This window comes from Mus caroli, unplaced genomic scaffold (assembly GCF_978045245.1).
Source record: "Mus caroli unplaced genomic scaffold, Mus_caroli_1 scaffold_1, whole genome shotgun sequence".
Taxonomy (NCBI): Eukaryota; Metazoa; Chordata; class Mammalia; order Rodentia; family Muridae; genus Mus; species Mus caroli.
In genome coordinates this window covers 53,617,575-53,643,792 of record NW_028227256.1, presented here as the reverse complement: position 1 = coordinate 53,643,792, position 26,218 = coordinate 53,617,575, and the positions used below count along the sequence as shown (strand labels likewise).

The following is a 26,218-nucleotide window of genomic DNA, read 5'->3' as shown; positions in this document are numbered from 1 at the left end:
TACAGGGGAACCCCAGGGCCAAAAAGGGGGAGTGGGTGGGTAGGGGGTTGGGGAGGTGGGTATGGGGGACTTTTGGGATAGCATTGAAAATGTAAACGAGGAAAATACCTAATAAAAAAAAAAAAAAGATGGTTCAAAATGTTGGATGCAGTAGCATATGGCCTTATTGTAAAATCAAAGAGGACACTTGGCTGATAGTCAACATCATACCAACCATCTAATATTTCTTTCCTATAATAAAAATTGGTATAAGTGAAAAAAAAACCCCAAAAAGCAAAAACCATCAGACCACCAATTTTTAGGAGCTCTGCCCAAGAGGAATACAATCTATCATTTCTCTCCTTCTTGTTCTTAACCTTGGCAGAAAAATTTAAAAGTAACAAAACCGAGGAAACAATATATTAAGTTGATACTTTATTATATTTTAAAATTATGTGCATATGTATGCTTGTGTATGGTTTGTACACATTCTGTGCCTATAGAAGTCAGAAGAGGACATCAGAGTCCCTGGAGTTGAAATTATAGGAAGTTGATGCTGGAATTCGAACATGGTCTGCTGGAAGAGCTGTATAGTATGTGTTCTTAACCACTGAGCTTGCTTTCCAGCCTCACCAGTATTATTCAAAATGGTGAAAAAACTAGGAAGAATTCAAATGCCTACTATAATAGGTTAATTTTTTTAAAAAAATGTAAGTCTTTGCTCTTGTGTGAATAGATCAGAAGTAACTGAGGCCTTGGCACTGCCATTTTGCATTGAAGGATCCTCTTAGAAACAGCTTTCTGAAAGTCGTGATTGTATCTTCCAGAGGCTGGTATCGTATAGCAGTTCTTTGCTGCCACCTTTGCAATGCCCCTCTGAAGACAACATTAGGATGAATATAAGGATGAAAGCGCTTATTCTGTGATCCTCTTAGTAAATTCTGTGCTTGGACAATGGTATCAAAGCTGCTAGTCACTAGGTTGGGGATGGGCTGCGACAGGGGAATTAACATTGTTTCATTTGATGTTTACTTTCACTGCAGCACAGCTTTTTTCCTTGTTTGTCTCCAATTGGTCTTATTTTCTTTGCAATTGTTGTGTTTCATTGTAAACTATATAAAATCCTTTCTGGTCCCAGACAAGGCATAAATAAATTACTTAAGACATTCCTGAAAAGAAAGGTAGCAAACTTTTATCAATTTCCTTTGGGATATTTGTGGGCTGACATGTTTTTAATTATACTTAAATTTGTCCATGTTATTTCTTATAAGAAACACGTGTTTTTATGAGTAGATATAATCATTATGACATTTTGTGGAATGCCCTCGAAATTATTTCATAAATGAAACTTACCTTCTGCTCAAAGCACTTGCCACACTGCAAAAAACCTCAAAGAAGTTACTATTATTAGCACCTGGACTATTTTGAACTTGGTTAGACACTTGTAAAGTCATAGGAGTTAAGTTTATGCCTGACTTACTTCAAAGCTTTGCTGTGGCTCACACGCATTAGAACAGAAGTGTGATTCTGATACTATTATCATTTAACAAGTACGTTATGTTCCTCAGATATATACTTTTCTATGGAATTAAAAAGGTTAGAGTAGAATTTGTCCTAGATGCATGAACTGGCTCAGTGTAAAATTCAGATAGCTAGCAAGTCACTTTGTTAAATTGTTTCAGTTCTTGGCAGCTGGAGCTCTTCAAAGTTGTTTCTTTGGTCGACTGAACCAAGGTCTTCAGGATACTGAAGAGGGTCGTCAAAATACTGCCTTTGCTTTGTCATCCTCTGCATCAAACATTCTCCTGCGAAGACCACTAATTAAAGAGAGGCATCCTCCTCTGTAGGTAAGCAGGGTCACTTGTCTCAGTCCCGTGTAAAAGTGCCTTCTTGAAGTTTCCTCTTTTCTCAAGAGCTTCTCTGGTCTCTCCAGCATCCCGCTCTCTGAGTCTTCATTCTTCTGATGCCCTTTGGTCCTTGCGTTGCATCTTGTGGCTGTTCTGTGAATGGCTATTCTTTGAACCCGTTTCCTTAGCTGCTGCTGGCTCAGCTGTGCACAATTTAGGGTTATGCAGGTTATTAAAGGGTGGGCAGCATCTTTAGAATGGTTCATGGACCTTGTTATAGGCAACAATACACATGTGAGGAGGGAGCTGGGAGTTGGGTACCTCAGGAATCTTCACTGGTGGCAGGTGTTAAGAGGCCTGTAGAGGTGGAGGAGGATTTTTATTATTTTCTTACTAGGCGTTATGTTGGGTGGTTGAGCTTCCATAGAAATGCTTACAATGCTCTTATTGCCTGAATCAAGGTTAAATAGACAAATGCATAGTAATGTCCCTGGCCCCTTAGTTAAAGCTCTCTTAGATCCTTTCTAACAGCCTGCCACATAGAACAATACTATTTCCCTGGCTTTACAATGGTCACTAGCTATTGAATTCATGTTAGAATTTCAATTGGGTTATAGTCTGCCAAACACTCATAATATATGCAGAAAAGAGGGATTTGTGTGTTGATTCTGATCTTAAATATACATATTTTTTTATAAAAATAAAATAAAAGAGTTCTCACTAAAACACAATAATAGAAATGTACCAGCAAAACTCCCAGGAATCTTGACTTTTGTACACAAAAATTTAAAAATGCACAGAAAAGGGAATGAAAGACTTTTAAAAAAATTATTAGTCTTTGCAAGATATGGGTAGTGTTTTGTCAATAGAGGGTGGGAAAGAAGTTCAAGCTAACAAATATAATAGAAAATAATGGAAAAAAATTAAATATTTTTTCTATTAGAAACAAGACAGTTTCAAAAGAAAGGTACAATGAGCAGTAGGCTGCAATGGGATTGTAAAATTAAAAGCATTCAGGGCAAGGATAAATCCATTCATTTAAACCTTTGTTTGCCATTAATGAATGCTGGGCACCATGTGGAGGACGAGGGAAGCAGAGAGGAACCAGGCATATAGCTTATCCTAAGGAACATGACAGCTTATTTTGTTAAAATACTTGAAAGTGGTACATTAAAATGTGAATTATAAAGTACAGACAACCATACATCGCATGAGAGTACAGCTCAGTGGAAGCAGACAACACCAGTTGGCAGGAGGAATAGCATGGAGGCCCATGTTTGCAGTTAACTTTATCACTTGGGCAACTTACTTAACTTTCAGTATCCTAGTTTTGCCTCTATAATTGGATAATAGGCCTACTTTATTTTGTTGTAATCATCAAAGGTGAATATATGTAGTGGGCTAACAACAGCATCCTTCAAAGGATAGAATTACAAAATGAAATGATCTTGTGGAGCAAAGCTACCATCGTAGCTGCAGACCTCCCTCCACTGGCTGCTAGGTGAGGAGTATATTTCTTTTTTCTTAATATTTTTATTAAGTATTTTCCTCATTTACATTTCCAATGCTATCCCAAAAGTCCCCCATACCCTCCCCCCGACTCCCCTACCTACCCACTCCCACTTTTTGGCCCTGGCATTCCCCTGTACTGAGGCATATAAAGTTTGCAAGTCCAATGGGCCTCTCTTTCCAGTGATGGCCGACTAGGCCATCTTTTGATACATATGCAGCTAGAGTCAAGAGCTCAGGGGTATTGGTTAGTTGATAACGTTGTTCCACCTATAGGGTTGCAGATCCCTTTAGCTCCTTGGGTACTTTCTCTAGCTCCTCCATTGGGGGCTCTGTGATCCATCCAATAGCTGACTGTGAGCATCCACTTCTGTGTTTGCTAGGCCCTGGCGTAGTCTCACAAGAGAGAGCTATATCTGGGTGAGGAATATATTTCTATCTTTAGGTTTTACACTAAATTGTGACACATGTAAAACCGAATAAGAGTTCCTAGTTAGTGTTAGACAACATTGTGATTCCTCTAGACTTCATGGGCATTTGACTTCATATGACATTTGCATATTAAAGGAGATTCTAAGGAGGTTTTTCTTTTGTTTGTTTGTTTGTTTGTTCCCAAGGGAACATCTTGGTTCATTCAGCCATTAGTTTTGTTTCATCTTGGAAATGACCATAGTTGTTCATATTTCTCTCCAAAATTGATTCCTGTATCATGAAAAACACTCCTCTGATGTGTGCTTAGGCACAGGATGACATTTAATCATTGCTGACTATTATATCTAACTAGACAAAAGAAACTCACAAAGTCTATTTATCTCCCTAGTATCTGATTCAGGGACAGTAAAGTAAAATACAATGAATATATATGGAGAGATTTATGAATTTTGAACTCCAAGATATTACATTCTTTACTTTGAAAACTCTAGGACTGCTACAAAGATGGTGGTGAAACTCGTGGCTAAAATGAAGTTGGTGGATGCCTTTCATCACTGCTAGCTGAAGTCTGGTTAGAAATACTAGTTCACAGTCATCTATAAGATGGAACATAGGGCCCCCAATGGAGAAGCTAGAGAAAGCACCCAAGGAGCTGAAGGGGTTTGCAACCCTATAGGGGGATCAACAATATGAACTAACCAGTACCCCCAGAACTTGTATCTCTAGCTGTACATGTTGCAGAAGATGACCTAGTCAGCCATCACTGGGAATAGAGGCCCCTTGGTATTGCAAACTTTACATGCCCCAATACAGGGGAATGCCAGGGCCAAGAAGCAGGAGTGGGTCGGTAGGGGAGCAGGGCGAAGGGAGGGTATAGGGAACTTTCAGGATAGCATTTGAAATGTATATAAAGAAAATATCTAATAAAAAATAAATAATTAATTAAAACAAACAAACAAAAAAGAAAATATCCAAAAAAAAAAAAAAAGAAAAGAAAAGAAAAGGAAAAGGAAATGGAAATACCAGATACCAAAATGAAGTGGCCATAGTCTGAATTAGCAGAAAACAGTTGGATGGTATTATAGACTGAACTGAGTACCTACTCCTGCTTATGCTGAAATCCTAGTCTTTAGTATCTAAAATGCTTAATACATGCCTGAAATTGCTGATACCACTATTGTGTGTGTGTGTGTGTGTGTGTGTGTGTGTGTGTGTGTGCGTGCACACGCACACACATATACACATCATTTTTGTTTTTGTTTTCTGTATATACATGCCTATGTGTGCTGGCCAGTAGAGTGAGCCTCAATTGAGAAAATGCCTCCATAAAATTGGGTTGTATGAAACCCTGTAGGGTATTTTCTTAATTAGTAATTGCTGGTAGTGCCACCCCTGGACTGGTGGTTCTACAAGAAAGCAGCCTTGCAAACCATGAGGAGCAAGCTAGTAAGCAGCACCCCTCCATTGTCTCTGTACTATCATCTTCGCTCCAGGTTCTAGCCCAGCTTGAGTTCTTTTCCCAACTTTCTTCATTGATGAACTACCATGTGGAAATGTAAGCCAAATAAACCCTTTCCTCCCCAAGTTGGTTTTGGTCATGGTGTTTCATCACAGCAGCAGTAACCCTAACTAACTAGGACAGTATGACAATTTAATTTATGAATCAGATGTGGCAAGAGATTAATGATAATAAGGTAGACATTTATAACAATACATTTTAATAAAAGTTATATGCCATTCGATTCTCTGTTTAATTTCTGAAATTCGTTACTTAATACTTTTGGACTGTGGTTACCTGAGTGCACATGAAACTGTAATAAAGCCACAGTTAAGCAAAGACTACTATATTTAGAGATAGAGCTTTTAAAGAGGCAATTAAGTTAGGTCATCAGGGTGGGCCCAGATATAATATAATGGACGTTCTTATGAGAAGAGGACTATGAGTCAGACACAGAGCTATGAGATTATGGAAGGATGTGGGGAGTTGACTATGCACAAAAGAGGGAGACAGGTCTCATAAGCTATCAACCCTCCTGACACTTTCATCTCAAACCTCTACTTTCCAGACCTGTTAAGAAATTTCTGCTGTTGGGTTACTTTGTTAGGATATCCCTAGAATGCTAATACAGAGGCATCTTTAAAGTATTGTGGTAGACTAGAAGCTAGAGTGAATACCATGCTATAGAATGCAAACCAGTACGTGCACATAGGGAGTGGAAGAGCCCAACAGAGAAGTGTACCTGCCTGCTTGCCCGATCTCTTGCTGCCCTAGCTAAAACACAACAGGCATTCTGCCTTCCTTGTCAGGCAGCAAAACCAGAAGGGTAGAGACAGCAAAGGAAGGCAAAATATCTGTTGTGCTTCAGCTAGGGCAGCAAGAAGTCTGGCTAGCAGGCAGATACACTTCTCCATTGGGCTGGTTCTTCATTCCTTCCTGATTCTAATATCAGTACCTTGTGGATGACACTGCCATAACTTGGAGTGACGCCTGGTACTGAATAGCATCTGCAGCAGCTTTGAATTGTTTCTTTTTAGAAGCAGAGTAGTTCCTTAGGCTTTTTATTTTCACGGGCTTAGCTGGGTGGGGTCTTTCCCTGAGGGCACCACTCCTTTTTATTTCAGACCAGACTTTCCCTTAATTTTCTTATCTCTTTCAGCACAGACAGTGGCTTAAACATCAAATTTCCTGGTGCCCTTTTTTCTCTTCAAACTGTAGATCTTGTCTCTATTTTGTCCCAATTGTTCTCTTTCATGTAGACCTGCACAAAAGTTGGTACTAACAACCATGCATGGAAGAATCAACACTGGGCTGTTTTGAAACTTCCCATACCAAAGAAACCAGTCCTTCACTTTTCAAGTTAGCCTCAGGTAAATCCTTAAGACGGAAGTATGAAGAAGCCACAAATTTTGCAAAAGTATCATAAGACCAGTCTCCAGCCCATTGCTAATGTTGTTCCCTTCTGAGACCTATATTGAGCTGATATTCATAGTCTATATTGTTTTCTGTTCTACTGTCTTCCAGATCCTACAAGGATGGCCCATTAAACTCTGTTTACAATGTTCAATGACTTTTCTAGTCCAAACTCTTAAAATCGTCCATATTTCTATGAAAATCAACATGGCCAGGTTTGCCTCAGCAGTAGCCCACTTGCCTGGTCTGGAGGGCATGAACAATTCTTTTCATGGCAATCAATGCTTTGAATCAGCACCCGGTATATGGTTTCTGCCATAGCCAGGATTTAAAGGTCCAGGAACCAAGAGATGGAAGTATGAATGGTTCCACTTGCCATCATCCCTAGTGATCTGCTAGGAAAATTTTGTTTCTTGATTCCCAGACTTAAGTTCTTCTGGCTTAGAAATTTGGTTCCTAATAGGAGAACACTCCTGCCAGGAGCCACAACAAGCATTCCATTGAATTGGAAGCTCAGACTTTCCCCTGACCAGTTTGGGCTTCTGATGTCCTTAAGCCATCAGGCTAAGAAAGAAATAACAGTGTTTTGAGAGATGGTTGATCCAGATCACTAACGGGAGATTAGATTTCTTCTTCCCACTGGAGGCAAGGAAGACTATCTCTGGAGTGCAGGAGTTGTTTTAGGGCATCTGTTGATGCTATCATGTTTCAACATGGGAAACTCCAACAACCCAATGTAGATAGATGACAAAATGCCTAGACCCTTCAGGAGTGAAAGTATGGACCATGTCTCTAGAAAAATTACCAGGACCTTGGGTACTTGGTGTGGGTGAAGGACAAACAGAAGGGCTAGTAGAACTTAATCATGAATTTCAGTCAAAGCCACAGGATCAGTTGCAGACATGAGGGTTGCAATGGACACAAGGGTTTAGTCCTATTTGTACATATGCAAAATATACTAAGTAGATACTTCTGTTTTTTCTCTATTTCTTTATCATGTAACATATGAGATAATATCAGTGGTTACAACATCTTATGAGATATTAAAAGTCTAAGCATTCCTCAAGGACAGCTGCCAACTATTTTAAAATATGTAATGTGTTTTCAGCTGTGTGTGGGATAGTCATATCATATCAGGTGGAATCGTGTCCTGGTTAAAATGGTTTTCATTTGGAAATTAAGCATGGCATAAGGGGATGTGATTGTATGTCCAGTTGACAAGGAGTGAACTTGGGATGGTTAATCTTGGTTGTCAACCTGACTACATCTGGCATCAACTAAAATCCAAGCAGCTAGGCAGCACACCTGTCAGGAATTTTCTTAACTGATCATTTAAGGTTAGAATACTCACCCTAAATCTAGGTCATGCTTTCTGGTGGTAGCCTTCATAAAAGTAAATGAAATGAAGAAGCTTTTGCTTTTTGTCTGATGGCCCACCCTCCCATCATCCTATTGCAGAGGCATACTTACATTGGTGTTAGAATCTACTTCTTTGGAATTTCAACTGAAGACCATCTGAGACATCTAACCTCATGAACTGAATAACTACTGGATTCTTGACCTTTCCATTAAGAGACAACTAGTGTTGTACTAGCCAGACTACAGCTTGTAAACCATTCTAATAAATCCTTCTCTCTCTCTCTCTCTCTCTCTATATATATATATATATATATACACATATATATATGTTTATATATACACACATATATATAAACATATATACAATATATACATGAATGAATATTTATAAATTATATATACACAGATCCTGTATATGTGTATATATGAACATATATATGGAATTTATTTGGTTATGTTCATACCAAGACCTTTCATATAAATGCATTAATTCAAAATGCAGCCTTTTGTGACTATTTTATTTGTATCATAAGCTCTAAAAACTTCACTATTAACAGTGATATGATTACTTCCAAGACTTTCTTTATTGAGGCCCTCTAATATTGTTGCATCAGATATACATAGAATTCCCATAAAGTATTATCATGTCAAGTATTATCATGGTTCCATTGTTTATTAGGCCTTGCCCCATAGAGTTTGTACATGTTTCTCCCACACATCAAGACTGCCCCAGCCTCTGGCCTTTTGTACTAGTCATTCCCTTTGGGCATCCTTCACCACACATCCATCCATAGGACCAACTCACCCCCTCCCCCACCCGAGATAGGGAAGCCTTGGCAGTCCTGGAACTTATTCTGCAGATCAGCATGGCCTAAAACTTATAGAAATCTGCCTACCTCTACCTTCCAAGTGCTGGAACCAAAGGTGTTCACCACCACAATGTGACTCAGATGATCTAGTCTTATACAGCTAAGTTCAAATTCAGCCTCCCACATGTGATTCCCATCTCTCCCCCCCACTTCCTTTTTTATTCAATTAATGCCTATCTTCTTTATTCACTAATGTGTCTAGAACCTGGACTTCACCTTTTACCCAGCCATCGGAAGGTGTGTTGGGTCGTTAGAGTAATTGTACTTACCTGATTATCAGTCACATCTTAGGTGTTGTTTAAATGGATAGGTTGCAAAAAAAAGTGAATAAATTAAGTGAGGTGAAGAAGATCAAAGTATTTCCAATTTGCTGATGGCCACATGGATGGATATAGTGCTTGAGAATTCTCTGGTAGACAACCTCTGAATATAGGTACACAATGAGGGTAAATGAGTGAGAGAAAATAAACAAAGCAAGAGGAAACCAAAGAAAGCACGAAATAAATAACAAACAGATAAATAAACAAATAACAAGGAGAAAGATCCGGGGAGTTATTTGTTGCCAGGTAAGGGCTTTGACATGATATTGGGTTTTATGACCATGCTTGTATGTTCCAGGACACAAAAAGTTAAACCTGCAGTTATGATTTCTGTTTTCTAGATATCTCAGTCATTTTATCCCCTTTAAGTTACCACAGAACATAACCATAAAATGCATTGTTCCAAGATATCACCTATTAATTGTAGAGGACACTGAAAGTTAAACAATCCAGAACTTGTGTAACAAACAAGAAGACATGTGACCTCCATGCACTTCTTAGGAAGCTAGAGACTCCTTGCTCTTTCAGCTCTGCATGGGTACATACGAAGTGGCCTCTTGCAAGAATCCAGCTGTAATAACATGCCTCATTTGGAATGTATTAGAGATATAATTCTCTTACTGCCTATTTCAAAAGAAGAGATTGATCAGGAAGTTTTCTCTTCATTTAAACTCATTAAGAAATTGTGTATCAATTATGCTCAATTTTCATCAAATTTCTCCCATTTATTATGCTGTGTCTTGCGTGAGTAGTCAGAGATGACATAGTAGATAGATACATATGACACAAGGGTAGGGTGTGGACTCTTGTGAAGTGCTTGTATTTTAAGTTGGAAAGCACCCGGGGATTGAGAGTCCAATTCTCATGATGTGTGTGACTTTGAAACCTTGTGGGGTAGCATAGTATAATCACTACTTGTGCATCTTGTGTTAGAACTATTCATAATTAATTCTGTAGCTTTATTGATACAATTCTCTGCACTGAGCATGTATCCTGTATGAGGATGATTCACATTGTTTGTTTTGCATACCTGCTTGCTAGAGAAACATAAGGAAAGGCTTTGAAAACAATTTTTTTTAAAGGAGACTGGGGCTGAGGAATGCTTTGGAGATGCGAGTCAATCTCCTCATCTGAATTTAAAGCAGCCTGGAACAGCCAGCTCATTGTTAGGTGTGGTGATTATGAATGGGGTACCTCTGTGTGAAACCAGTAAGTTCTTCTTACATGACCTTCCAAGCAGAAAATAATCTTTTCATTTCCTCTTCTTTACCTCCCAGAAAGGGGAGGGGATTTGCAAATAAACTCAGCTTTATACACACCCAAGAATGTATGGGTTAACTGGTTCCTTGGATTGAGCAAATCTAGCGATGGGAAGAGGGACACCAGTGGAAACATGTAGAGTTCAGAAGGTCCTCTGAACATTAAACAAAATGGCTATTTTAGTGTTCCTATGATATTAAGTTAAGGGCCTCCAAAGAGATAGGGTCAATAGGAGACATGTAGATAATAGGCAGATAAATAATAGATAGATAGATGAATAGATGAGAGAAGACTGGCTAGAGGAACTGGTTTATGTGATTGTCATAGTCACCGGGAAATCGTAATTGTAGCTGGGTACCCTGGAATGCTGTGACTCAGTCCAGATCCAACAGCCTTAGAAACAGGTAAGCTAATGTTTTTATGGTGAGCTTATCACAGATGAAAATATCAAATGAAAATGATTTGTGGGGAGGTCAGATTCCTTCTGATTTTAAAAACAATTATAGTAATAAAAACCACTCAATTTGTCATTATTAGTTATTGTCATGTTTCCCCTTCAGGTAATTGAACCCTGGTCTCTCTCTAGACAGGTAGGGATACTCACCACTGTATAAAGAAGACAACTATTAGTTATTATCTATTGGGTTATTATGGTCTAGAATAAATCACAGGAAGCTTACTGAGGTTCAAAATGATCACTTTTCATACAGATTGGAATGTAGTCCCAAAATAGCATTGTGACTTAAATAGCTGTCAGCAATAATCCTTGGGACTTTGGTATTATCTGTTATCACTGAGAGGGAAAAGTTAAAAAAAACATTTCTCTCCTATTAGTCATGGCTTCTTAATTGATGTTTTTAGCTCTAATTTGTCTAATGGATTCTCCACACTGCCACAAATGCTCTTTTATTATCAAAGTCTACCATATCTTATTCTGAAACCTAAGGGTTATTCCTTTTTATTTATCAAAATAGCCAAGTGATTCCAGACCTTTCCACCCATAGCAGCTATCCTTCCAACCTCACCTCACCTTCAGTAATCTTATTTAACATCTCTAGATGTTTCCCACTGTCTTCTGAAGAATTACTCTTTTTCTTTTTAGCCTAGCATTTAACATCATATACTCAAAATACAGCTAGCATCAGTTTGTGAGTTCAGTGAATGATGGTATAGACTAAACAGTGACTTATTGTGTTCATATTACCTCTACTACTGATTTACCAGCTGCTTTCTTAGTTCTTATGTTATTATTTGGTTTTCTGATATGTGAGTCTTTGTACCTTCAACTTCAAGTGACCTCCTTCCTGCTGCAGAGTCTTGTTCCATGTAGCCTGGTATGCCTACCATGTTCTGTTCACCCTGTTTTCTCTTTCCTCTTATTCTCTCTTCCTGGATTCCCCCGAGTGAACTGAGTTTTTTGTACATGGCTTTCAAAAATAAGTGAGTAATTCTCCAGTCAAACTGGAGTTGTTTCCAAATTTTGTATTTAAGACTAAAAATATCTTTATGAACAAGATATTAATTTGATCTGTAAACACCAAGAGGCAGGGTTCTGGTTGCAATTGGAAAGAGCATGTGGGATGTGGGGGTGGGTACACAGTTAAGCTTGGCACACTAAGGATGGACTGAATCTTTGCTTGAGCTCCTTTGGACCCAAGGTGGTGTAAGGTGGCGTGGTGAGGTTAACAGACTCCCTGGAATTCAGTCAGAATAACTTTGCTACAGGCAATTATTCTGCAAAGAAGAGAGCAGAGAGCGGATGGGTGTGTGTTTTATCCCAGTTGACCCTATAGTGAATTCAGGAAGCCTTTCTGCATCAATCAAAATGAGGGCAGTTTCTATTCTCAGGCACATTTCTATCTTGGCTTTTTAAAACATAAAATGTTTATTTAAAAGTCAGCAGGGGAGACCCCTTTCCTGGTGCCAAGTCTTGTTTTATATCTTCTCGGTCAGAAGCACTTAACGGGTAAACACATAAAGTGATTATTGAAGGTAATTCCTTATTCTGTATTCCAAAGAAAGGGGGAAAAAAAGCCTTGTGAAATGGCATTGTTTTGGGGCAGCAATATACATATTGTAGCATTTCATTAAATCCTTTCCATTTATGTGCTTCACTCTTTGAAGGTTACTGACAGTTGATTTAAAATATGTATCACTTTAGTGGGTAAGAGTACATAAAATCGCTAAATCAAATTTGCCATGAACATCAACTCAGAAAAAATAAACATATGGACAGTCACCAAGGACAAAAGGCCAACAAGCTCCCATATATTTCCTCTTCTTCAGTTGCCTGAGTAACTCATTCTTCTTGCTTCTCAGTGTGACTGTGGGCTTCCTGTTGGAATTTTTGCCTGTTTAGAGTCTGATGCATTGAATAGAGTGGATTTTATAGAAGAGGAAGTGTTAAAATCCTTTCTTCTGACAATGCACAGGGAAGCCAGGGGGCCATTTCCAACACAAAGAGTCAATGAACTTCTTGTGTACCTTACCTGAGCCAGCCATTTTACTTCTGACAAGAGTCCTTGGAAGTACTTTGTTCTGTCAGAAACGAAGGGGCCATTATTCACATGTTGACAAACTGTGGAGTGTCCTTTTCATCTCTTCTTTCTTCCTGGGTCACGGTCTGTCTTTTCCTTTGTAATGTCTGGGACTTCATTGTACAGATTGTTGGCTTTAGGTGAATGGACGTGTTTGTAATGTCAACAAGAGGACATGACTATCTTCTCCACTTAACCGTACTTGGTGGTGGCCCATGTCTGGATAAGGGTCAAAGTGTACCCTGGCTGGCAAACCTGCCCTTTGCAAGGGGGTCAGGTGATATAAGAATAGTGGCTTAATCCAAGTGGCTGAGGATCAACATCTATCATTTCTAAAAAACTTCAGACATACTCATTTTTCAGGGAAACATGAGCCTTGTGTTCAGCCCTCCTTATGCCCTAGACATTGCGTTGGTACTGAAGAAGCAGAATTGCTTTTGCCTTTGGACATTCAGAATCTGTTGCATAGAGTTGGGGGGCAGGCAGATGAACCATGTCAGTAAACTGTAGTATGTGCCCTGAAGAGATCATACATTGGTAGTTACGGCTATTCTAGAAACCCCAGGACCCCAGGAAAATATTTACTCAAGAACCCTATCTACATAAACGATTTGACTAAAATATGTATTGCAGAATCATGGTCCCATATGTAGTATTTGACTTTCTGATAAAGAGTAGAACACTGAAGGGAAGAAGTACTTATGTTTCCCTTTTCAATGTCCACAGCCCATTGTTCTATGTTCTTTTTTGTCAACAGTGCCGTATCTCATTGAGCAGTTGGCCTCACCACAAGGAAAATGTATCTGTGTTGTTAGAATGTATAGTGTCATAGACTTTAGGAACCTTCTTGAACTGGAACAGGATGCACACCTGAGTTCTGCAGTTCCCAAGCCTTTAATGATAGGTATGGAATCACTAACCACAGTATCTCATCTATTAGGCCACTGGGGAATATTTATTGGTCAAAGGTAGTTTCTGTGATTCATTGGTGATGACAAGAAATTCAAACCTGACCTTTGTTATAGAAATATGTGAGTGGTAAATTATCTTTTGATCATGTTAAATGCAAGTCCACTGTTTACATATGTCTTCTTTTAGACTACAATCACAAGCTTACATTACAGTCTTTTCACTATCAGTTTCACTCATCCACCTGGACTCTTTGGCTAGTGAGAAAAAAAAGCAGAATGAAGGACAGTTGTCAGAGTGAAAGAGAAATGCTGTGAGCATGAAGAAAATCCATTCCTTAGTTTCCTCATTCAGAATGCTTAACAGGACCACAGTGTCCACGCACTAAGGGATCAGAGGTAAGGGAAAATGTTGATGAAGATGAAAAGCCCTAGAGGGGAGGCATCCAGCCACTGGGGAGGATGGTCTGACACTTGCCCTGAAGGTCTTTAGGTAAAATGACTTTCTTCTGTTGAATATGGGGAGGGAGAGAGAATACAGAAGAAAAGATTCATTCCTTCCCCCTCTCTTCTGGGTGCTACATGTCAGATCAGATTCACTGGAATGGCCTCAACATAGTTAGGGAACAAACAAAACAAAACAGAAAACAAAGTTACAAAACAAAACAAAACAAAAACAAAATCAAAAGACAAAAAAAAAAAAATCTTTACACACAATGGCATTCAAGTGACAGACTCTCAGAGTCCCAGACGCCCAAACATATCTTCCATCTTGTGTTATTATGCCTTCCTCCAGATATGTGTGTCAGTAACACATCCATTAGACTATCCTTCTGCAACCAGAATCCAGGCATTGGGACCCCAGAGTTTCCCAAGGCATGTAACCAACTTGACCCACAAGGGAGTACCCATGAAAGTCAGGGCACTAGAAGGACATGCAGAAAGTTGCTTTAGAGGGGGATAAGAGAACATAGACAAAAGAAAAGGGGGGAAGATGCTGCGGGCAGAAGGGCTTGGGAAAGGGGGTTGAGAAGAAGAAGGAGTAAGGTGCAGAATGATTAATAAAAAATAACTGTATATGAAAAAATATGGAGAGACATACTTAAAACCTAAATAAAAAATATGAGCGATTGGAAGGGATTTACCCTACATGACTAGGTAGTACTGCTTCCCCAAATAGAATGTTACTAAACAAAACTCCCAGTTCCAAGTGTGGGATACTGCCACAGGAGTTTGTCACAGTGGCAGTAGAGGAGAAGACAGTCTTGCCCAACACAACACACACCGTGGAAGCAATACAGAGAGTTGGAGCTGAGCTGGACATTTCCACCAAGGTGTGGAACTTTTAAAGCACTGGAAAGTGTTATGTGGTTTATTAGGGAAAAAAAGGCATAAATGGTTTTACCCAGTTGATAACCTCACAAATAAACAAGCTGACAGGCAAAAACAAAAAACACTTGCTGGCCAAGATGTGCCCACCCATAAAATAGTGGCTTAACTGTTTTTGGAGTAACCAGTATCTGAGTATATCTGAGACCTGCTCCATTGGAAGGAACCCATGTCTTAATATTGTATGTCTGGTTGACAACCCATGCCTGACAAGATTATAGGCTCAAGTCGTAACTCACTGCTTTTACAGAACTTGATTGATGCAGTGTTGTACTGCCTTCAAAATCTTTATGTTCCTATCCATAGCATGGTGACTTTTAACAGAGTAGATTAGTTTCTATGATCAGAGGCATGTTATAAGTTTAGAATTGGTGGTAAGATTATCCATGCTGTGCTTGGTTAGAGTTGATTTATTTTCTGTACTGAATAGTATGTCATTATATGCATAAACTACATTGTCCCTTCTCCTACCCACAAATGTTCCAATGGTTCTCAGTTTGGGGGGTTTTGCCAACTGTTGATATGAACACTGCTGTACGTGTCTTTCAGTAACCATCTTCCTCCATTTTAGCAAGACATACACCTGGAATATAGGTCATAGGATAATGTTTCGAAGTTCCACTTCATAGGTGCAATGAATGATGGTCAAAGTATTTTCTGATTTGTGCTTGTTCCAGGAGAAGACAGACACCCTAGTTTGTGAGTTTCCACATCACATGGGTGAGTGAGCATTGCCATTGTGCTTCCCTGATGATGTTAAGTTCATAGAGTTTCCCATTTCTGTTGAAAAATTTTATATCCTCTTTGAAGTTTCTGTTCATTGCCTTTAGCCTTTGTCTTTTCTTGGACTCTCTGTCAGACTGTCTTCCAGACTCTGGGATTTACAAACTGAAATATCCCAGCCCTTTGTGGCTTGAGGTGTGTAGTTTATAGCTAAATAAAAAGTATCAAAGAATAATATAATACAAGAGAATCTGTATGGATGGAGCTTCATTCACCAAACAAAGGCTAGCTGCTGGACTTAAATGCAATTAATAAAATCAACTACACTAATGGATAATGGGGCCATAGTTTAATATATGTCTACTCTATGACATGAAGAAGAGGAAGTTGTTTAGCAGACATGAAAGCAGTTATATTTATTAATAGAACTGTGAGTCACATAATGGACATATATAGAAAGAGGATGTGAAATTGTTTAAATCCCAGTGCCAAGTTTACAAAATGCCAGTGTTGTGGAAAGCAGATAAACAACACAATTTAAGTTTTAAAGTAATGAATCAACCCATGTTGTTCCTAATTTACAAATTATGTTCTTGCATCATAGTTTAATTGTGCCCTAATAAATGACTTGCCATTTTCAAATATTGATTAATTGCATTAAAAATTTCATAATTTTCAGAGTTCTTTGTGTAGATTGGTTTAGATACACAGACTCTAGTTACACATTTTGGGTGGGGCACCCCTAAAATCTAATAAGGGCACTGTTAATGAAACTATTATGCAACCCATGCCAATTCTGGGAAGAGATGCAGGAAAGAATTACCAACCCAGAGAATAAAAACAAGTCCCTTACATTTACATTGTTATCCTTGTATTTTTTTTATGGCAAGGGTGGGAGGCTGGGGAGAGAGACGAGGAAAAGGAGAGAGAGATAGAAAGAGAGAGAGAGAGAGAGAGACAGACAGACAGACAGAGACAGATAGAGACAGACAGAGAGACAGAGACAGGAAGAGTGAGAGAAGATACAAAAGGTAAGGGTAGAAACAGGACTGACGGGAAGAGGAGAAGAGAAAAGGGATAGCAGAGAAATAAAAGAGAGGCAAGAAGAGAAGAGAAGAGAAGAGAAGAGAAGAGAAGAGAAGAGAAGAGAAGAGAAGAGAAGAGAAGAGAAAAGAAGAGAAAAGAAGAGAAAAGAAGAGAAAAGAAGAGAAAAGAAGAGAAAAGAAGAGAAAAGAAGAGAAAAGAAGAGAGGATAATGTAAAACTAAAATTCTTTGTAATAATTTCTTCTAGTTGTATGATGTGGGAAACACCAGACTTCCTGGCTCTGTGATGGCATCAGGTAGAATATTTACTACATATTGTACTAAAGAATTTTAAAAACTGAAATTGAACATTTTAATTTAGAAACTGACCTGCATCTCATCTTCCTAAAATGCTGTCTGGTTGGCATTGAGCATGTCGGTGTTTACTTGCTGTTAGCACTTCAGTGAGTACTGTCCCTCAATGACACCAGCAGCACTTTGGAGACTAGGGTCTTGTAAACCTCATTCTCCAGGATTTTAAGCTGGGCACTGAGAACTTCCAGATAGCAGACTGTGGCTCTGTGGGTTCTATATACATTCTGACCTTGGCTTTAATGGAATTAGCACAGGATCCAAATCATCGAATTCCCATCATTAACTAACCAATTGATTAGCTTATGAGCAATTTACCTAGTGTTTCTTTCTCTGATAGCCTTGGATTGGAATTTGTTAGATCTCTGGAGTAAAGTAATTCAACGGGATCATTTCTTCCTCCTGTTTCCACACCATCATCTTCCTTCAGAGCAGTACTCAGAGCCGCTTGAGTTCAGTACACACTGCCTTGAACAAACAGCAGCATTGTGAGCTGGGACAGTCAGGTTGGTTTTTTGTTATTTTGGTTTTATTTTGTTTGTTTGTTTGTTTGTTTGTTTGTTTTGAGAAACCTGGGCTCACAGTAACTCTTCCTGGTAGAAAAGATTATAAATTAACGTACATAGAACATGTATACAGTGTTGTCATAGGGCCCTCACAGAAGACAATAGTAGATAGAGATATTATCGTAAGATTATGCTCAGTATCTTAGCAGACATTTATCTAGCATAAAGTATTATGTATTAAAAAGAGGGGAAAGCAGAAAGGTCACATGAAGGAAGAATTAGAAGACCAGAGACATGAAAGACTGTTTTTACAGGTAACACAATGTAGGAAAAATAGAACAGGAAATAGAAATATAAATTTCTTTGTCTTTCCTTTTTTACATTTTTCTTTTGAAATGTAACCCATCCCACTTCAGCAGGTGGCTCTCCATCTAATTAAACTGGGAACTATCATGATTAGATGATATCCAAAGTCCATGCTATCAACAAAAAGAGATGCCTCAAACACCTCTATGTTAAATATGTTCTATGTTAAATTCAACCTTCTGACAAGGATCTGAGAGTTAGGACTAGCTCAGGAGAAAGGTCAAAGAGATGCCTCTTGTGTGGGGCCCTAAACTCAAAGGTCCTAATAACAGGGATATGGTGATTTGAGAAGCTTCTATACAGATTATCATTTAAGTTTATGGGGGAATGTCCACGTCACTGTTAGTGGTCAAGCTGATCACAGCTAATTACTATGACTAATTACTATACACATATTCTTTCTTCTTTGGGTATGTTTATTATGATTTTTCTTCCTAGGAGAAATGGAATTGTATCCTAGTCTTAGGAAGACAAGTTTGCTATATTCTAGTTCAAGTTTGTACAGATTTATGCAATTAGCTAGCACTTTGCATAAAGGCACTGTTTATTATGGACGCTGAATGGTCATGGGAAAAAACAGAATATAAAGACTGTGGGTGAGTTTATGATTTAATAATTAAATGAGATACAATTGAGACTTGATTGAGGATCACCAGTATAAACAATTTTAGATTATTGATGCTTATGGAAATGTATACATGCTGAGGTAATTTCCAGGAATTAAATTTTACATACTCATTGGTATTTAATATTTATCAAAATATAGATTGAAAAAAAGTATACATTGTTTTCCTAAAGCAATGTACAGTCCCTTCTACCCTTGTAAGCTGATGCTTGGATTAGTTACTTTCTAAATAGTCACCTAGAGGATGAGATAATAGCAGCTTGAGAAATTTGCTATCCTTACATACTAATTAGCTTAAACAGCATTCCTAGGTATGAGGTAATATTTTAAGCAATCCTGTTGCTTTTAACAAAGTCACTGTCACTGACTGTTCCATCTTCCACTCTACTTCTCATCAGACTCACTGACATTTTATTAGGCTCTTGAACTTTGCTTGATGTCAAGAAGAAGAGAAAACCAATTAAAATGACATTCAAGTTCCGAAAGCTTAGGAGAAAGGCTTGCCAAACAAATCAAAAGAGTGTGGACAGGGCAATAGTCCTGTGTCTTACACAGCCCAGCATATGGTCTGCTATTCATCCTGGCTGTTAGCTGGCTTTTCCTCCTTCGCTCCTATTGGATTATCAATTCCTTGTGGGGCAGTACTCACCTAGGACACCAATGGGCTCTGACACAATGCATAGGTAGGAATGTAATCTCTGCTGTTGGCATTCCGTGAGGGTCAGGCTGACATTTGGACTTTCTGTGAGAAGCATCCATTCGTTGTGATGTTTATCAGCTCATCCTTTAAATTGGTGACACTTTTGAAAGACTCTGGGAGGAAGCCAGAGGTTAGTGTTCAAAGACAGAAACAGTGGACTTTTCTGCTTTGTATTACTTCACAGTTATTTATTAATCTATTCTTATTAAGTGTTAACTCACAAAATTTAACAAGCCAGCAAATAGGGGAAAAAGGAAGAAAAACCATGAAAATTAAATATTTAAACTGTTGGTTGAAGTTTTCTCTTTGGAACCATTAACTATCCTGTGACTACAACCACTATTTTATAGTCACTTTCTTTTTTGTTTGTTTGTTTTTTGTTTTGTTTTTCGAGACAGGGTTTCTCTGTGTAGCCCTGGCTGTCCTGGAACTCACTCTGAAGACCAGGCTGGCCTCGAACTCAGAAATTCGCCTGCTTCTGCCTCCCAGGTGCTGGGATTAAAGGAGTGCACCACCATGCCGGGCTGTCACTTTCTTTTATGCCCTTTATATCTGATGCTTCTTTTTGTTGGGAGACATTTTGGAAAAGTGACTTTCTTAAATGTAGATTCTGTTAAACCAAGATTATATTCATCCAGTCTCCTTATCAATGCATTAATCCCTGATAGATTTATCCTATGATGTCATTGTGAAGAGGTGGGGCCTGGCTGGAGGAGCTAAGTTACTGGGAGTGTGAAGGGAAGGCTTTATTTGCTGTGAGTCCCTGCTTCTGATCTGCCCTATTACCATAGAGTGAGCAGCACTGTTCTAGTAGGTCCTTCTCTGTGATATTCTGTCTTGGTTCAGCCCAAAGCAATGGGTATAGCTGAACCTGTACCAAGACTTCTGAAAACAAGAACCAAAATAAACTCTTCTTTCTTTTAAGCTTTGGGTTGTTTCTTTCACTCCTTAATGCAACAACACAACACAGACTGACCCTCAGTCCAGAGAAATTTTTTGGTATGTTTACTTACTTCTTTTATTTACTTTTTATGTGTGTACACATGTGCCATGAAGCATGTTTGGAGGCAGAGACCATCTTTCTGCAGTCCGTTCTCTCCTTCTACCAGGTGGGTTCTGGGGATGAAAGACAGGTCATCCACCATGCTTGGCAGCAAACACTTGCATTCTCTGAGCCATCTCAGTAGCCCACTCTGGTCAAATCTTTCTAATGATCTTCCTGTATGGTGAAAGGAACCTGGTATAATGAAAATTTTTATGACGAACCATGGAAAGGCTGGTTATACTCCCGAAAAGAAGGCAACATATCCAGGACTCATTGATTTCCTCTTTGTCCACACTTTTGCAGCCCCTGTATCTAGTTCAGCTTCTTGAGGAAGAAATCCATGATCCTGAGTTCACGACGAATCTCTGCATCAAATGTTCTATTGATTCTATTCTATGTATACACTCACATGAGTTTTCTGTCACTCTGCACTCTGACCTTTTTTGTAGTCCACGATCAAGCAGTCAATCTATTTCCCACTGCTCAGGAGCCTGTGTGTGTGTGTGTGTGTGTGTGTGTGTGTGTGTGTATTTACCATAGGCTACTTCTTTCTTAAATTACAGGTGAATTTTTAAGTTCTGTCTAAGTGCACTGCAATCCATTAGTGGGCATGAAAGTTAATATAGTTTTGGGATGTGATCATGGTTGTATACTGTTGTTTATTCCAAGTGAATAAAAATTGCTTCTAACATTTCTTATAGATGAGTGTTGGAAATAATGCATTAGCCAGATGCATAGTTGCATGCCAACTACTAGAGGCGATGATAATCTGCTGCTGTAAATATATTTTGGTCACTGAAATTTTGTTAAATTTTTATTGGTGCCTGTCATATAGCATAATATACTTGCTCTTTGTGGGTACCAGACTGGTAGTTTGAGAAGGAATGTGCTGGAAAGTACCTTTCCAGCATCTATTCAATCTTTGGAATGATATTAGTACCTTTTATTCCACCTAAATAGGTTGCTGGTTTTGATTTTCAATCTTAGCTAAGTTGGAAAGTGGGAACTAGTGTTGGGAAACTGACTCTCTTCTCTCTTAATGGTCTTTATACTGCAGGTCAATGGATGGGTAAATATGTTCTACAAACTGGTAAGCCTATCAACTGTAATTCTGAGTTAAGGTGACATGTCATCATCGTCGTCGTCGTCATCATCATCACCATCATCATCTTCTTTTCAGGCTTTATGAACGACTTATTACTATACTAGGATGGGATTCAGGTGCTTTTGCCAGGATATTAGAATCCCAGGTCATGAAAGAGCACCCTTATCAATGCAATCTCCATATCCAGTGTACATCCTTTCTCCCACCTTCTATTTAATACCCTCATGATCCTTCCTGACCCACACTCTTTTGGTCTTACTATTGTTATTCATTCAATTTTTACAAAATATTTACTTCCAAATATTAACACCTTCATTGCTAATTTTTAATATATGAGTTAAAGGTAGGAAGCACAAAAACCTCAGCTTATGTATTTCTGCACGTTTTAATTTGAGTCAAGCTGAGACTATATCCTAGTAGTCAATGGGGAGGTCAGAGTGGATCTTTCATGACCAAATATTTAGTCTGGTCCACAGATAAAGATCTTTCTTTTTGAGTATCATATTCTGGCACAGTAATGTTTATTATCAGCCCACTAACTTTACGAGTGAGATTCATTACTATTAGCATCTGATCAGCGAGCACATAGTTAGCCTTCATTCAGGATCCTAACTAGAGGGGATACTTCTTATGAGCACATAGCTATTACCCTCTGTCTTTGCATTGTTTGGAAGAGGAACATTTATGAAAGAGCTATGTAGAAGTGATCTATTTGGAAAAGCAGGTAAGGGTATGGGACATGTGAGAAAAATGAAAAGGAAGGCAACAGAAGTTTGGTATTAAATGAGTTTCAACGAGGGTAATTAGCTTAACACCTGTGTGCCCCCTGCAAGAAATAGGACAGACCATACTTCAGACTGTCCTGATTAGGGGTATGGGAATTGGACAATTATCCTGCCACCATTGATCTATGTTAGTGCTATACTTGAAGTGATATGAATCCTGGTACTTTTGTGTCACCGTACATACAGATGTAAGGGAATCCTGACAGCAGGAGTGGCCAGACAAAAAGCATATAGAGGTGTGGAGGAATGTGGTTGGGGAGGTAGGGTTGGATTCCGTGAGCATCCTGAAGACATCAGAAGCCTTAATGGTATCTGCCATTGTCACCTAGTTATAAACATTTGCTGAAAGATTCATACACAACTAGATAGCATTTCTGTAGAAGACATCATTTTTTCAGCTGTTTATGTATTCTCCACACCACTCTTAATTATTAATAAAGTTAGCTGGTCTTAGAATGAAGTCAGGCATCTATCAGCTCTTTTTTTTGTGTGTGGGGAAAATTGTGATTCTTCAAGTCTGTTATATGAAACCATGGTCATTACATGGTAGACTAAGATCAGCACACACCATCATTTGTTTCATGGTGATTTGAGTGAAAATAGTGTCCTACAAAGCAAGGGGGCAAAGGAGAGGCACATATCTTCTGGTTTACTTCTCTTTTCTACATAGGCTTGTCTTTGATAAAGAACTCGATAAGTGAGATCATTTTTCCCCTAAGGCTGACACAGAAATTTTTTATTGCAAATATATCATTCAAGTGATCTCCTCTGTAATACAAAAACTATTTTTGCAATCTGAAAATTTGAAGTTGTCCAAATATCTTAAATTTTAATTTAAATGGCAAGTCTTCTTAAAATGAAGGCATTCCTCTATTTCTCTTAAGGTATGAAAGCAAGGTCCTAGCTTGTTAGCATGAAAGAGCATAAAGCAGTCAGTATTCCTCATGAGGAACAGGTATCGTTCCTTTTTGGATTATGTGTGTGTCTGGCCATCATTGTATCCAGCACAAATAAATGGACAGAGGCTAGGGTCTTGATGATTGGATGTAATCTGTACAAAATCCAGCTCTCATTCTCTCATGCTTGCTAATGAAAAGAGTGAGGAATTCTAAATATCATATCTCCATGCAAGATGAAGGAGGCTTTTGCTCTGAGCTGGCTCAGTAAGAGGTCTCTTGGGTTGAAGCAAAACCATCTGCTACTTCTCCTTTGATTTTCACAATCAAGTGTATACCTTCCTACACAAATATAACCTACACACAGATTTTTAATAAAAAGACAACCTGTGTATTGAATGAAAATTCAGAATCTGACAGGAGCATTAGCTAGCCCTGTGGTCAAAGAGGGTTTCTCATTTGGTGTAAATCCCCATTTCTTGTTGAGAACTTAGCTTGTAAATTTATTTATAAAGAAACATAACAAGGTGTTTTCTTTTCCCTCCATGAATTCAGAAACACAAAGCAGAAAACATCAGTGATTACATTTTATAAGAAAGCATTGTCTGATGCAGTCTTACTTTGCCCAATTTTCTGTTTGTGTGTATAAGAGGTGCGTACCAAGGGTTTGGAAAGAATTGTACAGAAAATTGATTCTCTTCGAACATGAAGCAGAACATCTAAGATAGAATTTTGAGTCTATTCTCTCTCCCTAAGTTGTCTAGTTTCATTGGATTATATGGATCTGAAAATTAACTCTACATGAGAGAACCAAGCTTTTCAAAATGGTTTCTTCTCCCTCTATTCCTGGGTATTTCTGGTCCTTCCCAGTGACTCTGACAGTTCTCAGAAATTCCCATGTACAAGTAAACATGAGGTTATTCTTAGTATATTATATTAACAGCTATTATCATGGGAGAAGAGTCATTTTAATATTAATAAAAATGATTTCCACTCACTGCTGGAATAAATTAGTTTATTTTTAAAAGTTGGTTCAGTGATTGATATTTATAGAATGTTAAATTTTCAAAAAAATAAGCAACTTTGTGGGATCAAGGCATCTTGGCATCCTTGCTTGCTCTTCATAATAAGAATCCAGAAGTTATTCTATGAATCAGATGGAAATTCAGCATTATAATCCTAAGTAATAATTCACAGTACTGATGTTCTACTGTGCTTTGCTGTGTCATGGCACTTAAAAATATTTTAACAAAAACTACAGAAGACTCCCTGGCAGACAAAGGACCCATATACATTCTTGGTAGGACATAAATTAGCACAGCTCCTCTGGAATGCATTATAGAGGCTACTCAAGAAGCTAAAAGTAGAACTGCCATATATAATACATTTATATCACTCCTCATTATATACTCAGTGAACAAAGTCAGCATCAACAGAAATACCTACATACCTATGTGTATTGTTAACACTGTTTGAAAATTTCAATATAGTTTACACAGATGAGAGAAAACATGAAGTGCTTGTCTGTGTCTAACTTACCTTACCTTAACTAGATGACCTCCATGCAGGTGCCAAGAGTGCCAAGACACTTCAGGTCACTAATGTGTCCAGCTCATCGATGGTCATAGCTAGAGTATGGTACAAATGATGCCTCATTCTGCACTTGGTTCAAATGAACATGGAAACATAATCAAACTCTGGAACTGACCTAGGTGCCCATTAACTGATAAACTGATAAAGAAAACATGATATAATCATACAGTGGAGTTTTAACTAAATATAAATGAGAACAAACTCATGTGACATGCAGGAGAATGGGTGGAACTGGAGGTTATATTGTTAAGTGAAGTAAGACGCAGAAAAACTATATTGAAAATGTAGATAACTTAAAAGCAGGAGATAGAATATTTAGGGACGCATAATGGGCCAGGAGTAGGAAACGAAGGAGGAGAGAAGGTAGCTGGGTTGGCATGATGTATGCATATAAGAAAATGTCACAGTTAAAACCATGAACTAGCATGTAATAGTTATTATAAATAAAGAACAGTCAATATCAAATTAGATGGAAACATACTTGTAGCAATCCCACTGAAATCGGGAAAAAGATAAGGATGCCCACTCTCCCCATAGCTATTCAATATAGTACTTAAAGTGTTAGCTAGAACAATAAGACAACAAAAAGAGATCAAGGGGGAACAACTTGGTAAAGAAGAAATAAAGGTATTACTATTTGCAGATGATATGATAGTATACATAAGTGACCCCAAAGCTTCTACCAGAGAACTTCTCCAGCTGATAAACAACTTCAGCAAAGTGGCCAGATATAAAATTAACTCAAAAAAATCAGTAGCCTTCCTTTATACAAAGGATAAACAGGCTTAGAAAGAAATTAGGGAAAACAATTCCCTTCACAGTAGCCACACATAGTATACAGTATCTTGGGATAACTCTTACCAAACAAGTGAAAGACCTGTATGACAAGAACTGCAAGTCTCTCAAGAAAGAAATCGAAGAAGATCTTAGAAAATGGAGAGATCTCCCATGCTCATGGATTGGGAGAATTAACATAGTAAAAATGGCCATCCTACCAAAGGCAATCTATAGATTCAATCAATCCCCATCAAAATCCCAACACAATTCTTCAAAGACATGGAAAGAGCAATACTAAAATTCATCTGGAAAGGCAAAAATCCCAGAATAGTGAAAACAATTATTAACAATAAAAGAACAACAGGGGAAATCACCATCCCT

At 38.3% G+C, this 26,218-nt stretch overlaps 1 long non-coding RNA gene across 1 annotated transcript; it reads right to left on the bottom strand.

Moving 5' to 3' along the window:
- Positions 1 to 1,264: 1,264 nt before the first annotated feature.
- LOC115030383 (uncharacterized) lies at positions 1,265 to 19,748 on the bottom strand. Its single transcript, XR_003835973.1, has 3 exons — positions 19,586 to 19,748; positions 17,758 to 17,907; positions 1,265 to 2,183 (listed from the first exon to the last, which is right to left on the bottom strand). It is a non-coding gene; the product is annotated as an uncharacterized LOC115030383 (long non-coding RNA).
- Positions 19,749 to 26,218: the final 6,470 nt, after the last annotated feature.